This window comes from Ursus arctos, unplaced genomic scaffold (assembly GCF_023065955.2).
Source record: "Ursus arctos isolate Adak ecotype North America unplaced genomic scaffold, UrsArc2.0 scaffold_30, whole genome shotgun sequence".
Classification (NCBI taxonomy): Eukaryota; Metazoa; Chordata; class Mammalia; order Carnivora; family Ursidae; genus Ursus; species Ursus arctos.
This window is the reverse complement of record NW_026622986.1, coordinates 25,016,686-25,031,629: the sequence shown is the minus strand read 5'-3', so window position 1 is coordinate 25,031,629 and position 14,944 is coordinate 25,016,686. Positions and strand designations below refer to the sequence as shown.

At 45.8% G+C, this 14,944-nt stretch overlaps 1 protein-coding gene and 1 long non-coding RNA gene across 12 annotated transcripts in view; one reads left to right on the top strand and one right to left on the bottom strand.

Annotated features, from left to right (window-relative positions):
• The window catches only part of LOC113241073 (uncharacterized), a 70,234-nt gene extending 58,432 nt beyond the window's left edge, over nt 1–11,802 (bottom strand). For 7 of the 8 annotated variants that reach the window (XR_007190102.2, XR_008956537.1, XR_006411950.3 and 4 more), the window contains exons 1-2: nt 11,570–11,796; nt 8,455–8,598 (exon numbers count right to left, since the gene is read on the bottom strand). This is a non-coding gene — a long non-coding RNA (uncharacterized LOC113241073). Of the gene's footprint in view, nt 1–8,454; nt 8,599–11,569 lie in introns of all 8 variants that reach the window. The other variant, XR_003311418.4, reaches the window with a different exon arrangement.
• A 1,197-nt stretch (nt 11,803–12,999) lies between these two features.
• OPTN (optineurin) overlaps nt 13,000–14,944 on the top strand; it is a 40,417-nt gene continuing 38,472 nt past the window's right edge. For 2 of the 4 annotated variants that reach the window (XM_048219416.2, XM_026478652.4), the window contains exon 1: nt 13,014–13,200. The gene's annotated coding sequence lies outside the window, so the exon portion shown is untranslated. Of the gene's footprint in view, nt 13,201–14,944 lie in introns of all 4 variants that reach the window. The other 2 variants (XM_026478651.4, XM_026478654.4) reach the window with 2 other exon arrangements.

Here is a 14,944-nt window from a genome sequence, read left to right as displayed (position 1 = left end):
GGTCTTGATAACTAACTCAATGTGGGGGGAAGAGTCAGAGGTGCCCCTAAATTTCTAACTCAACTGTCTGAATGTCATGACATGAATCGAGATGGAGAATAGAGACAGAGAGCCAATTTGGCCAAGATTATGAATTCGGGGGTTGTAGCATGTTGATTTTGAGATGTTTCAAGGGTTGCAGCGAGTGATTGGTTACAGAGGGTCTGATGATTGGGGGACAGCAAGCGCAGGACCAGAAGAGGGAGAGAGGCTTTCCAGGGCGAGGAGGGAGAGCGTCGAGCATTAAGCATTGCAGCAGGCTGAGGAGGAATATCAGGAAAACACTGCAGCTGTGGGGGAGGCCGGATCGAGCTCTCAGGGTGGTGTGAAGGGAGCACAGGAGCTGCGTGTATGATCACAGCTGTTAAATGCAGCAGAGGCATCAGGAAAATCACACAAGGGAAGGAGCTACACGTCACATACCCACCGCACCATCATTTCGTACCATTTGAGGTACAAAAAGTGGCATTTCTTTAGTATTCAAGCCACAGGGACAGTAAGCTCCCAGCTATAAGTGCCAACAGCCCACCCTAACATTCTGAAGGTTCCTATCTCATGAGTCTGAGAACCCCAGACAAGCCTATACCATGGAAGATACCCACCCCAAGAAGTGTCACTTCACAGAGAAGGGGCAGGAGTGGTGGCCAGTCCGGTGGTGTCTCTGCTAAAAGCCACCAGTTCTGTGTCAGAGGCTCAAAACCAAGGATTTGAGGCTGCTGCCAGCCCAACGATGTGGGACACGGGAGGCAGGATTGCCTGTGTCCTCAGTATTACCTTGAGCCAAGGTACCACTCCATGTAACACACACCATGCAGCCATTTTCCCCAAGCACCCTTATGATTCTGGTGTGTTTGGGAACAGAAGCAGTGACAGCATCAGTTTACCTGCTGTGCGTGGAAAGCACCCTCCCGTCAGGTACCCCAGGGTACCTTCCCACCAGCTGACCTGGTTTTAGTTCTCCCTGTTCTATTGGTCATGTCAAGGGGACACGTCTTCCCTATTCCGGGTGTTTCCTCCAGGAAGGGAGGTAGGAAGGAGCTCACTGGGGCCACCCTCCTGGATCTTTCCGCCCATTTATTTACTTCAACCTAGGGGAGGCAGGGTGACTTGTCTGAGTGGTTAATTTGGGAGGAAACAACGGTGCACATTTATTCTTTATTCGCTCCCTTCTCTTTTTCCTCTTCAGAGGGAGTTGCCCGCAAAAGCATGAGTTCTGCTTTGCTCCTCTAGGGCCCCCAGGGTGTGGTAGCCGGGACTGGCCTGGGTGGACTCGTCTGTCAAAACTCAGCAAGCCAAGTTCCCTAGTAAATAAGCCCTCCAGCCAAGGCTTAATCAGTCCTAAAGGAAAATGTTAATTTTTCCATCTGCCCTTCTCTCTTGTCTTATGTCCCCATTTGTTCAGAAGCCAGGCAGGGAGGAAGATCTTGGACACCCCAAAAGGGTTCTCAGCCAAAAGCATTCAGGAACGACTGAGTTTTGTGTGAATAATGCATGTCAGTGTGTTAAAGGCCACGGAAAGGGAAAGGTCCTATTTTCGGAGCCCCCGCAAAGACCCTGACAAAACAACAAAGCTATCCCCCCTGAAACCTTTAGCTATGGTCAAGGCCTGGGGTCTACCTCAAGCCAGGGACCCAGCCCCTGCCTAAGGAAAATTAAGTAAGCATGCTAGAGCACACTCCCCCTCGAAACGTTGCAGCTCAGGAACTAAAAGGGGCAACACCCGTGACTCTTTCCAGAACAAAGAAGGTCTGCTCCAAGATGACCAGGGTGTCCCAAGCCAGAAATAGAAAGGGCTAACCATTTTGAAATGTCAGCTTCTTCCGCTAAAAACAATCCTGCATCCCATTACACATCCATTGAGTTTAGCAATTAGAGGTCCTTGGTGATCTCGGACGGAGCAAAAGGGAACTCATTCAGGAGCAATCAGGAAATACTGAATTCTGTGTGAATAATGCATGTCACCATATTCAAGGCCATTGAAAGAAAAATGTCCTAAATTTTGCTTAATAGAGCATTCAGTTTTTGATCCACAATTGCCCCTTTCAGGCCAAAAACCTTATGAATATCCCCCCAAAACATGGGAAATTCAGGGAGTCCCATATCACTTAAGACATCTGGGTACAGAATATTAATTAGAAAGGATGCTTGATGGTTGTAAAGAGAAAAGCAGACTCAAGACAGGCCTCACCTACTTAGTGATGGAGTTATTTTGGGAATGGTAGGGACCGCCATATGTTTCTAGGCCAAGGGAAGAAGGCCCAAGAGAGGGAAAGATGACAAATAGGATAAACAGAATAATCTCAGTCCCTCAAGGAGTTTATAATCAGGTAGATTTTACTTGGTAAATATGTCCATGACAATGAGAAATGAAAGGAAGCCCCAAACTTATAAGTTGTAAACGCAAAATACACGGGTTATCATGCTTTTCAGATATTTCCAAAGATCTTGGCCCCACAGTTTCAAGTCACTCTTTTTTTTTTTTAATTCAATTAGCCAACAAACAGTACAGCATTAATTTCAGAGGTACAGTTCAGTGATTCATCAGTTGCATAGAACACCCAGTGCTCATCGCATCAAGTGCCCTCCTTCCTGCCCATCATCCAGTTACCCATCCCCCCACACTCTCCCCTCCAGCAACCCTCAGTTTGTTTCCTGGTGATGGGTAGTAAGGAGGGCACGTATTGCATGGTGCACTGGGTGTTATACGCAAGTAATGAATCATGGAACTTTACATCAAAAACTAGGGATGTTCTGTATGGTGACTAACACAATATAATAAAAAAATATTATTAAAAAAAAAAAGAATCTCTCATGGTTCGTCTCCCTCTCTGATTTCTTCCCATTCAGTTTTCCCTCCCTTCCCCTATGATCCTCTGCATCATTTCTTATATTCCACCTATGAGTGAAACCATATAGTATCTTTCTCTAATTGCCTTATTTCACTCAGCAAAATACCCTCTTGTTCCACCCACGTTGATGTAAATGGTAAGTATTCATCCTTTGTCATGGCTGAGTCATATTCCATTGTATACGTGTGTGTGTGTGTGTGTGTGTGTGTGTGTGTGTGTGTGTGTGTATTTAGCACATCTCCTTTAGCCATTCATCTGTCGATGGACACCTTGGCTCTTTCCACAATGTGGCTATTGTGGACATTGCTGCTATAAACATTGGGGTGCAGGTGCCCTTTCGGGTCATTACATTTGTATCTTTGGGGTAAATACCCAGTAGGGCAATTGCTGGGCCATAGAGTAGCTCTATTTTTAACTTTTTGAGGAATGTCCATACTGTTTTCCAGAGTGGCTACACCAGCTTGCATTCCCACCAACAGTGTAAGAGGGTTCTCCTTTCTCTTCATCCTCTCCAATATCTGTTGTTTCCTGACTTGTTAATTTTAGCCATTCTGATTGGCATGAGGTAGTATTTCATTGTGGTTTTAATTTTTATTTCCCTGATGGCAGGGAATGTGGAGCATTTTTTTTATGTGTCTGTTGGCCATTTGTATGTCTTCTTGGGAGAAATGTCTATTCATGTCTTCTGCCCATTTCTTGCCTGGATTATTTGTTTTTTGGGTGTTGAGTTTGATAAGTTCTTTATAGATCCTGGATACTAGCCCTTTATCTGATATGTCCTTTGCAAAGTCACTCTTACTGATATTTAAAATGTAAGGCAGTTGTTCCTAATATTTGGGGAGTTATGGATAAAACTCTAATTCCCTACAAAGGCTCCTACAATGAGCATCAGGGGTTCACCCCTAATTTCCAGGTTCGTGCCCAGAGCTGTGGTCCAGAAGTCAGGAAGTTGCAACTGCCACCCAGAGGTCAGCAAAATGCAGAAGACCACTGTCAGTGGTCACAGATGTCCACAACCTGGGGACTGAGAACCATCAAAGGAATATGAAAGAGACTACAAATCCATCTGTTGAAGCCCCCCCCCCCCACACTTGGTGCATCCACAATTTCCCAGCCCGGCACAGACTCACCTTCTAAGCCCTGTCCTGAAGCCTTGTGACAAGGGAGTCTCAGAAACAGAGTTCCCAGACCTCTTGCCCTTCTGCCACAGGGGAGAGCATAAGAGACAATTGGGACACTGTTGCCCCAGTCCCTACTCTACGCTCACCTCTGCTCCTCTCCCCATGAAGAATCAACAAGGGGGCACGCAGCGACGTGACCAAACACAACCCCTGTGTACCAACACAAGGGGAGTCAGAACCCTGGAAGTGGTGGGTGAGAGAAAAGCACAGGGTTATGGGTGACAGAAGGGGAAAACAGGAGGTCTGATGGGGAAGGGGCATTCCTCCTGACCATAAGACGCTGGTGGTGTTGGAGCAAGTATGGTCTGGCACCATGGAGAATGGGAGCAGGGAGCTAGTTGCATGCATAGCACAGCTGCCATGGCAGCACACCCCTTGTGAACTCCAAAAGGGCTGGAATGTATAGCTGGAAGCTGAAGGCAAGATTGATATGTTCTTCCAGACTTTCTGTGTGTGTTCGCATGAAGACAAGGTCTATACTGCTCCCTCCCCTTGGTGATAGTATCATAGGCTGAGAAGCTATAGAAAATGATTGAATCGAGGACTCCACTGATCAATGCAGGGCCTTTGTGTAAATTAGAAAAAGGAATTGCTTTACCGGGGAGAGGCATGGCTTGGTACTTATGGTGCCAGCTGCCCGGCAGCCTGCATTCATCCCCACCGCCAAGCGCCACCATGCCGTTTGTAGCCAGCGCAATCGTGCAGAGCAGCCTCAATCAAATCCTAGCAAGACTAAACCATGGTAAATTCATGTTAGCCAATTTATGTACAGAAAGTGTGGGCAGGCTTACTCAGCATTTAGTCTTTTTTTTTTTTTTAAGATTTTATTTATTTATTTATTTATTTATTTCAGAGAGAGAGAGAGATGCAAGAGACGAGCAGAGGGAGAGGGAGAGAGAAACTCAAGCAGACTCCACGCTGAGTGCAGAGCCCGATGTGGGGCTGGATCTCAAGACCCATGAGACCACGCCCTGAGCCAAAACCAAAAGTCAGGCACTTAAAAAACGGAACCACCCCGCACCCCACTGTTTAGTCATTTTTTATTGGCTTTTTAAAAATTGGTTCTTAGTTATCATAAAAAGATTCAACAGTTTAGAAATAGTGTTGAGAAGGATCAAAAGGATTTACAAGCCATTCCAAAGAGAGAAGGATTCCAATTCCATAGCAGAGATATAAATCTTGGAATAAATGAAGGGGAAATATGAAATGAGCAAACCAATGTTTACAAATACAAGAAAGGAACATGATGAGAAGACATCCCCTAAAATGCCCATATCAACTATAATTAGCACAAGCCACTAAGTAGGATGAATCATGTTGAAAAATGAGTTTTTGATCTTGTAACATGAGCACCAGGGATGGAAGCTAAGCTGCAGGTCTCCCATGGACGACATTCTAGAACTAACCGAAGCCACCAAGTGAATATAATGAGACAGGTTGTCTCTCACCTGCCTGCTCTCGTCTCCAAAAAATTAGGCAAAAGAAGCAAATGAGGCATTAAGCAGCATCAAGAAGACAGGATGAGAAGGAGGAAAGCATTTTTTTATTAACTGAATATGGAGATACATGTAGAATTAGTTGTAGAATAAATTTTCTCCTCAAATTCTCTAGGGTCTGACTAAGAGCCAAGAAATACATAGCCAACCATATAAACTATATCTTGCAGCTTACATATAATGGCCAAATCTGTAGAGAGTCATGTTTACATAATGAGTTTATTATTTAGCATGTATGAGCATATTTAATCAAATAAAGAACACAACCAAACAGTTTAGTATTATTGCTTTTTTCTTCTGAACCCTATGGGAATTGATTAACTAAAGTCTCCAAGTTTCAAACTTATTTCTCTGCTCCTATCCTTCTGACAGTTCTATGGCTTTGGACACTAATCTCTCTCCTGAGGTTCATTTTCCCAAATGGTTGTGGATACCACACACTTACCCCACAGGTACTGCCCATCCATCTGGTCACCCAGGGCAGAAATTCTTAATTGTCTTCAACTGCTCGCCTCTTCTCACCTGTCACATCTCATCACCCTGAAATTCTGTCCACTCCACCTACATAAAAACTCCCAAATGTATCCCCCTTTTCATGACAGAATAAAATACATGACTTTTTTGTAGCTGAAATGGGGGTCCCCAATATCTCCGATTTCAAGCTTACTGGGAAGGACCCAACCCTAAGAAGAAGTCCCCCCCCTGCTAGTGGATCCCTGGAGCTCTTCTAATAGACAAAGTTTTTATTACAATGTTAGAAATGATCTTAAATGCAAAAGGCTCTGGAAAAGTAGCAACCTGCATTGAAAGCACACCCAGGTGTCACTGCTTTATCACACAGCCTTCCAGGGGAAAGGGTGATGACACAAACAGAGAGTGAGGGTGGGAAATCAGACGGTGGGAGATAGGAGCAGGAAGAAAGGGTGCCCAGGGCAGAGAGAAGTCGCTGAGTGACATTTCATGAACACGCAGGCCAACAAGGTACCGTTGAGCCAACCAAGCCAGAATCAACTAAACTATACTTTTGCACTGAAGGTGACTAAAAGAATTCATGAGGATGTGCACCAAGGTAGACAGGAAATTGTTTTATAAAATATCCACAGAGACTCTTCCCTTTTTTCTAGAATAAACAGAATGAAGCAGTTTCCCAGAATTTCAATAAGACCCAATGAATGGGAAAGCTCTACATTTATGTAAGATCTCTGAAATCATGGCAGTGGGAAATAATGCCTCAGCACTTCCAAGTTCACAAATAGACCTTCCTCTTAGAGTTTTCACAGCCAGCTTTTCAAAGCTTGGCCACCACTGCCATAATATTCCATGAATATCCAATTGTCTCTGCAAGAAGTGTATTTTGGCTGGGACTTTTTCCCGCCTCCCTGGGGTTGGATACCATTAACTTGGTGAGAACTGCTTTATGTGAATTGCTTGATGTGACTTCCACATTGGAACAACTCCTGTGTAATCAAAGTCATTTTTTCCCTTAGTTTCCAATGGAACCAGAAAGAGGAATGGATGAGGGCAGGAATATCAATGGAGTAATTGGTTGCAAAATTTAAAGCTCTATTAGCTAGAGAATTGACCCATGGAGCTTAGGAAAGAAATGTGCTCCTGGCATCCAGTTGTGAAAATCAGAGGAGACCAAGCCCACAGAAAGCTGATTTCCTGCTCATGTCTATGAATTTAATAACTGTCTATTGGCCTATGATAGGACCTCTGTCCACAAAACCATATAAGGGTTAATGGAGTCTGCTGAGGGGAACACTGAGGTTTTATGGGTACAAAAGGTCATGGGCAATCCAGCAAAGATTTTGTATCCAGGTTTACCAAAGTCTCTTTGGAAGTCATCCATGAATACATTTTCTCAGGGGACTTGCGGCTTTTCAAATTGCAACATCATTTGTGATCATTGAACTAGCCAAGCATTCAACCAGCCTCTATAGAAATATGACAGTTAATTTTATGTGTCAACCTGACTGGGCTGTGGGGTACCCAGATATTTGGAAAAACACTATTCTAGAAGGGAATGGGGGGATGAGTTTAACATTTAAATGGATAAGATGGAAAAAAGCAATTGCTCTCCCTAGTGTGGGTGGGTCTCATCTAATCAGTTGAAGGCCTGAATAGAACTGGATGCTGACCCTATCCCAGATAAGAAGGAAGTCTTCCTGCTTGACTGCCTTGAGCTGAGACATCAGTTATTTCCAGCCTTCAGGCTCCAACTGAAACAGCAACTTCATGGGTGTGAAGCCTGCCAGCTTTTGGACTAGAATTACACCAACAGCTCTCCTGGGCCTCAGCTTGCTGACTGCAGATTTAGAAATTTGTCAGCTTCTATTGGCATGAGCCAATTCCTTATAATAAATATATTATTACATAAATACAATTGAAATTGCAAAATCAAAATAAAATTGTATAGACACATACACACATATATCCTATTGGTTGTTTCTCTAAAGAACCATGATCAACAGTAGAAAAAAGAAGTCTAAACTGAAATTAAGTTAATTTGGCATTTGTTAAGACAAGATACCGAATATAATGAACAGAAAGGAATGCTGTATTTTCAGAGTTGGAGGGAAGCTAAGAGATCACCTGTCCCGGCTTCTGTACTGTCCCGGCCTCTGTACCTCACCTATGCAGAGGCCAAGGTCCAAGGAACTCTGCCCCTTCGTGCGTTCTCAGGCCAGACCCAGGTAGCCTGATACCCAGGACTGTGTCCCCTACACCACCCTTCACTTCTGAGAAGTGAGGACTTTCATTCTGAGAAAGAATAAGTGAGATGGAAAAAAGACAAATCACATGGGCTTCAACAGTGACAGATGAATTATTTAATCAGAAGCAAGGAACTATGTAGAAAACGAGACACCCAGGCTGTTTCTCACTCACCAGGTGTAGGACGAAGACAATGGCTGGGATTTTCAGACCACGACAGAGAGCTGTGTTGTCTTAGGGTGATGACACTCCCGAATCCCTGGCTCTGCCTCCTAAGCACTCCAATGGAAAATTTTACTCCAGGAATTCTTGACAGTTCTAGAGCAAAACAAGGAAACAAGAATTTAACGTGTAAATCCACGCTCTGCTTTGACTTGAGAGAAAACGTGCTGGAGTCTGGGACAGCTTCTGTGTATACATAATGGACAGGAGCAGGAAGTAATTGGCAAGTCGTCGTATCACTAGGGTGTTCTTTTTTAATATTCGCAAAGGACCGATAAACACTGAGTCCTCCCCAAGGAGTTTACTGTTTCAAGATCTACAGACATGAGGCAAAGGAGAGGAATTAAACAAAGACCACACACGCTGTGCTCTGGCTTTTCATAAAGCAGGGCCATTGTTCCCAGCACTCAAGATGCTTGGCTTGCAAACTCATGGCAGGTTAGACTCTGATCCCAGAGCCTCTTCTGATGGAAGCCTCGACTATACACCTCCCTTCTCCTACAGGCAGTTGCTTCAGTGCCAGATAGCCGCAAGAGGAAATACACACACTCATTTGAGCGCCTATTTTCAATCCTTTGGGGTGTACATCTAGTAGAGGAATTGCAGGGTCACGCGGTAATCCCGTTGAACTTTTCCAAGAAATGTATCCTCAGAAGAAAGGGTGTAGCCTTCATCAGACCTCATGATTATTGACTTCAGGCTCTAGGGTGCTTTTTGGTGTTGTTTTTGCAGCTCTACGGAGGTACCATTTACAAGCTATAAATTTCAGCCATTGTAAGCTCAATGATTCTAATCATGCCGATAGAGTCGTACAATGATCATGACAACCCCATTTTAGAATATTTTCATCACCCCTCAAAATTCCCTTGAACTTGCTTGCAGTCAAAGCCACTCCCAACCCCAGGGAACCACAGGTGTGCTTTCTGTTTCTGTTTCCCTTTTCCAGACATCTCAAATATATGGAATCATAGTTCAGATAGATCTATTGTATAATTGGGGTTTTTTTCCCCATAGACTTTTCTTTATTGTTAAACTGCAACACACATGGTTTAAGACAACAAAAAGGCATTTAATCAAGTGAAAAATAACAAACTGACCAATAAACAAATAAACACTCAAAATATTTTCCACTGGAAACATGTTCAGATGGTACAGGGTTTTGTGACCACTGTACTGCAATTTTCTTACGGGTTACTAGCCTACATACCCTTTGTTTTCCATAATCGTGCAGACGTGAATGGAAGTTTGAATGATTAAATAAATAAAAAATTTGTTCACTGCAGAGAATCATTTCACAAGGAAGCCAAAGTGAGTTTAGAGAACAAAATTATTTAAGAAATTCTCCATGTAGTTAGGTTCACTTTAGAATCCACGAACCTTAAGCTGTTCCTCCTCCAAGAGACACTGACAAATGCTTTTTCTTTGGTCACGGTGAGGCTGAAGAGCCTCTCCCTATTCAGGAGGCTCAGTCGCAGTATCATTACAGGCAAAGGGGCTGAGGCTTGCCACTGATGCTCGTGAGACCACCAACCTCTAGCCCTCTCCCACTTTGTGGGAGTCACGCTTCCCTCCAACTGCTGTGAAAGAACACTTCAACTTTTAATGCTGTGGGCTCTGCTCCTGGGATCTCAGGGAAGCTCTATTTTTAACTTTTACCAAGGTCAGAATGACTTAACCAAACTTCAGAGCATGGACACTATTTCTGCCGTGAGCACGCTTTTTACACCTGCTTCATTAGCAAATCTAAAAGAAACATTTCTAGAGATAAGAATAAGAATCTCCCTAAGTTCCCATGCCTCTGAAGACCGCAACCTTGTACATACTAAAACCTAAGATAAAGTTCGTAATTTTCTGAAATGTCTTATGTCACGGCAAATTGTAACCCTTGACGTAAGAACAAAAACAAAAACCATATATAACCCTATATCAAAACTTCTTTCTTGGAGCACTCCTTCTTTGTGAAGATTGTGTATCCAGAGCAGCTGTCCTCACTTGGGCTCCAATAAAACTTTCTTCCTTTTTTTTTTTTTTTTTAGAAACTAAAAGTCTTGTTCATTTTGCTTTGACACATACCACCTGGCCTCTCTCCCCTTCTCTCCAGGACACCTGGGGTAGATTGCGTATAGAAAGGCTGTTTGTTCAAGAGTCCTGCAAATGCCCTTGAGGTACGAACCACAAAGAGATGAGCTGCTTTCTCCGGGGGGGGGGGGGGGGGGGGGGAGCACAGAAAGCATGAAATAAATGAATATCTCAACTGAATATGCTGCTACACGGCTTTGCATTTACCTACCACGAAACCACATCAGTGAACAGCTAAAAGCACGTGATAATCTTAGTCTTTTTATCTACACTTAGGTTCCATCTACTCACGGAAGTGTGAGAGGAAGGAGGCAGCACCCCAGACTAGTCAGGCTAAGAAGCAGGGCAGGCTCTAACACCAGCGACAACAGCAACGACACTGTGCCCCCGGCCCTCTTACTTTTACTTGTCTTAGCCCTTCATCCTCATAATGGCCATAGGCAGTAGGGGCTGTACCTCCAGGTTCCCTATTTAATACCTTTGACCCAAGCTCCAGTTTCAGAATGCAGAATTTTTTGTGTTTTAGAAAGGTGAGACAGTAATGTATTACAAAGTATGTAATTTATATAACTCCCCAAGAGAGTCTGAAGCACATCTCATACAAACTAATTAATGTGTCTTCAATGAAATAAATAATCCCATGAAGTGGTCTAAAGGCTGTAAGTAACTCTTCATCAGTTGAGGTCAGGTTTTGCCGCCAAATGAACTAAGAAAGGCTTTCGGTTCGCAGAACTTTTTGGGTGTTGCAGATAAAGAGAATGGGGCACGGCAAGATCAGGTGACTTGCCCAAGGTCACGGAGCTAAGAAGTGGTAGGGTTGCCCCACGCTTCAGACGCCCCCTCCCCGACAGCTGAGAAAACTCCCTTGACCACTTTCTCTACCAGAAACTCGACTCCAACCTTATGACTCCCCAGCTGAGTGCAGCCTCCCCCCAAATACTCCCGCACCTCCCTGCCCCCAAATCCTCTCATACTCATTTTATCTTACCTTAATATGGTTTAAAATAGAAGAAAACCCAGTGGGAGTGGGACTCACTCCAGGCACCCTGGACAGGCTCAGGAGGGATCCTCGGGTATTGGGTGTGGGGCCAGGGACTGAGTTGCTACCCACTGCCCAATTATAGAGATTATTAACTCAAGGGTGGTGTGAAAGACCAGGCAGGGGGATCCTGACTGGAGCAGGCGGTCTAGAAAGTGAAACTGAATCCTTCCGAGTTGCCAGGAGAGGGCGCATCCTCCCTTTCCCACTTGGACTCGGTGGTGTTTTTTTTTTTTTTTTTTCTCCTTGTCTTCCAGCCATTGGGCAGTTCGGGCGCACAACCACGTGCTGCGTAGCCCTGCTGGGCTGCGTCAGCGTCTTCATTACTAAATACAATTCTTCCCGCATCTGAAGTCCTTTTTTTTTTTTTTTTTCTTGGTTAGGGGTTAGGGTTAGGGTTTTTTTTGCAGTTCAGAGACTCCAGAAAATAAAACCCTAGATTTCTGCCGGGGTTGGAATTAGGGGTTAGGGTTAGAGTATATGCCTGGTATTTAAAGTCCTTTTTGATCTTTGGCACAAACTTACTCTCAGACCCTCTCCTCTCTCAACTCTCCCCTCCTCCCCCTCTCCTCTCCCATTTCTGTTTTCTTGTCTTGCATAGGGTCCTGTTGCCGGGGCACAGGCTGCACCGCCTAGGTCGAGACCCTGCCCAGACCTTGACCTCACCATTAGTTCCCTTCTGTGTCCTGTGTCTGCGTCCTTCCAAAACCCTTCTCGCTCTGCTTAGGACACAAATTATTGTGCTTCTTCCTCCTTCCTCGTCTGTTTCCTCCCTTTTAATTCCGTCTAATCCGGAGGCATCTTACCCCCTCTGGTACAAGTAGATCAATACTTCTGCTTCCCAAGACAATCCAGGTCAATCTAGTCATCCCACCTGCCTTGCACTTGAACTATCCAGGCGTCAACAATTGGCCTCTTTTCTGGGAACAAAGAGCCCAAAATGCATCCTGCAGGCTTTGTGTTTTTAATTAAAGGTCTATTTTAAGGGAAAGCCATGCATGCTCAGTTAACTAGATCTAGATGTAAGGCTTTTAGCAGAGATCCAGGATTTGGTCAAAGGATGCTTCGGATCGTACTCCTCTTTCCTTGGGGCGCAGCGAGCCCCCGCGGCTCCGGCCTTCTAAAGGGACCCCAACAGAAGACCGACTCCGCACACTCCTTTAATTAATATTTAAGTGAGCGCCGCCGGTCACGGTCGTTCACAGACCCAGGTAGCCCTCCTTTGCCCGGTCCCGGCCCCTACAGCGCGAGCAGCTCGCGCTGTAGGGGCAGGGACTGCCGGCAGGGGGGCGCGCGCGGGGAGGAGGGGCGGGGCCTGTGGGGGCGCGGCTGCGGGGCGGGGCCTCGGGGGCGGGGCCCGGGAAATTCCCGGCGGGGGCGGGGAGGCCGGCGCGGCGGTCAGCTGAGCGGCGCTGGGCGGGGTCGCGAGGCCGCAAGTCAGCCCGAGGCTCCCCGAGCCCGCGCCGCTGCCCCTGGTAGATCCCCTGGTCGGCGTCTGCATCCGGGTCCGAAGCCCTCCCCCAGCGGGCAAGATGCGGGAGAAGCAGTGACTCCGAGAGAGGCCGGAGCGCGGGCGCCGGGTGAGCGGGGGCAGGGGGCGGGCAGGGGCTCGGCGAGACGGCGGCTGCCTTTCCGCCTTGGAAGCTGTTCCCGCGGCTCACTTCCCTGCGACCCGGGGCCTGTCGGGGTGTGGGTGGCGAGGGTTGGGGCGTCCTCTCTCCCGGGAGGGTTTCCAGGCCGGGGCAGAGCCTGACCTGGTGGGAAAGGGCAGCGGGGCGGCCATCCCCTAGCGCCCTCCCCCCTTTTTTACCGGCCCGGCTGGCCGCAGGTGACTTCCTCTGTAGGTCACGGAGGTGGTTTGAGGGTGACATCCTCCCGCAGGTTGGGAATGATTATACAGCCAGTTCCTCATTATATGGGAAGTGGTTAAAGGTATACCTTTGAGAAACAAGAACTGTAGCTTTATGAGGTGGCCCAGGAACACTAAGGAACAGGTGACCTCTCTCTAAGGCGCTGAGACTCCTGAACGTCTGAAAGGAATCTTCATAAACCGTTGTGTCCGGGAGAGCATGTGTGTATGTATGTGTTTGTGTGTACCTACATACATAGACCGTGAACACTCGCTGAGGCTGAGAACCCCAGAGGAATTGTTTTTACTGTCGGAAATGTGTAAGCTGGGGGCAGAGTCAGCATCGCTAAGAGAAAACGAAACCCAGGTTCTGGTCTGGCCTCCTCCTCCAGGAAAACTGTTGTATGGAAACGTATGCCCCAGAACTGTTGAAGGATGAAATGGAAAACAGAACCGTAGAGCAGTGAGGTGGCGTCCGACCTCAGAAGCCTCAGATCTGGTTAAGCAGGGCCGAGCTATTAACACAAGAACCAGCCCCTCCCCCTGCTCCTTGCGGAGGGAGACAAGAGCTAGGGAACCCTGGCTACCTCCCAGGATGTGCCCAGTTTGTATTGGGCTGGAGAGATCCTGGAGCAGAGGCTGAGGCCAGGAACTGCCCTGGAATGGACAAGCGAAGTTTAAATGTGGCCTACAGAGAGAGGACAGTGACTGGAATCTTCCGAGTGACTGATCTGTTTTTCTACCGGGCCACTTCTAGTGGTTCTTTGTATATTGTGCACAACATTATAAAAATAGCCTCTTTTTTGGGTAACTAATCTCAGGTTGCATATTATGCTATGGAATCCAACGAAACCCTCCCAAAAACAAAAACAAACTTTATTCTTGAAAGGCCATTGTATTACCTTCCTACAGAACCTTCTCCCTTAAGTAAGGATGCATGGGTATTTTCTTCTCCAAGCCCTGCTTTTTCTGAATTTTATAGAGACTTGGACTATTTGGTATGTTCTTTGGAATCAGTGGGATTAGTAAATCCAAATGAAAAGGAAGAAATAAGACTCTGTTTTTGAGAAGTGAAGTCTGTTTCATTCAAAGGAAAATATTATTTTGAAGGTTTTCATTTTGACACGTGTATGAGGATGGAATAATAGAATGTGTGTTATAAAATGACACCCAGATACCTTTGGGGACAATAAAAGAAACTACTAATTCTCAAAACAAGTTTTAAAAGTTGAGTTCAAGAAACTGGGAATGATTGCGGTGAGCTGTAGAAAAACTCGTAATACTAGCATGCTGGGTTTGTCACTACAAAGCAGAAAGTGTTTTACAAGTGCTAGACCTTAAAATACCTTGTTACACTGTATTTTCATTTCATTTCTGTGAACATTTACTGAGAGCCTGCTGTGTGCCGCTCACAAGGAGGAATAAAATAGAGACCTTCCCTGATGTTTGACAGAAGATGGACTGGAATGGGATGA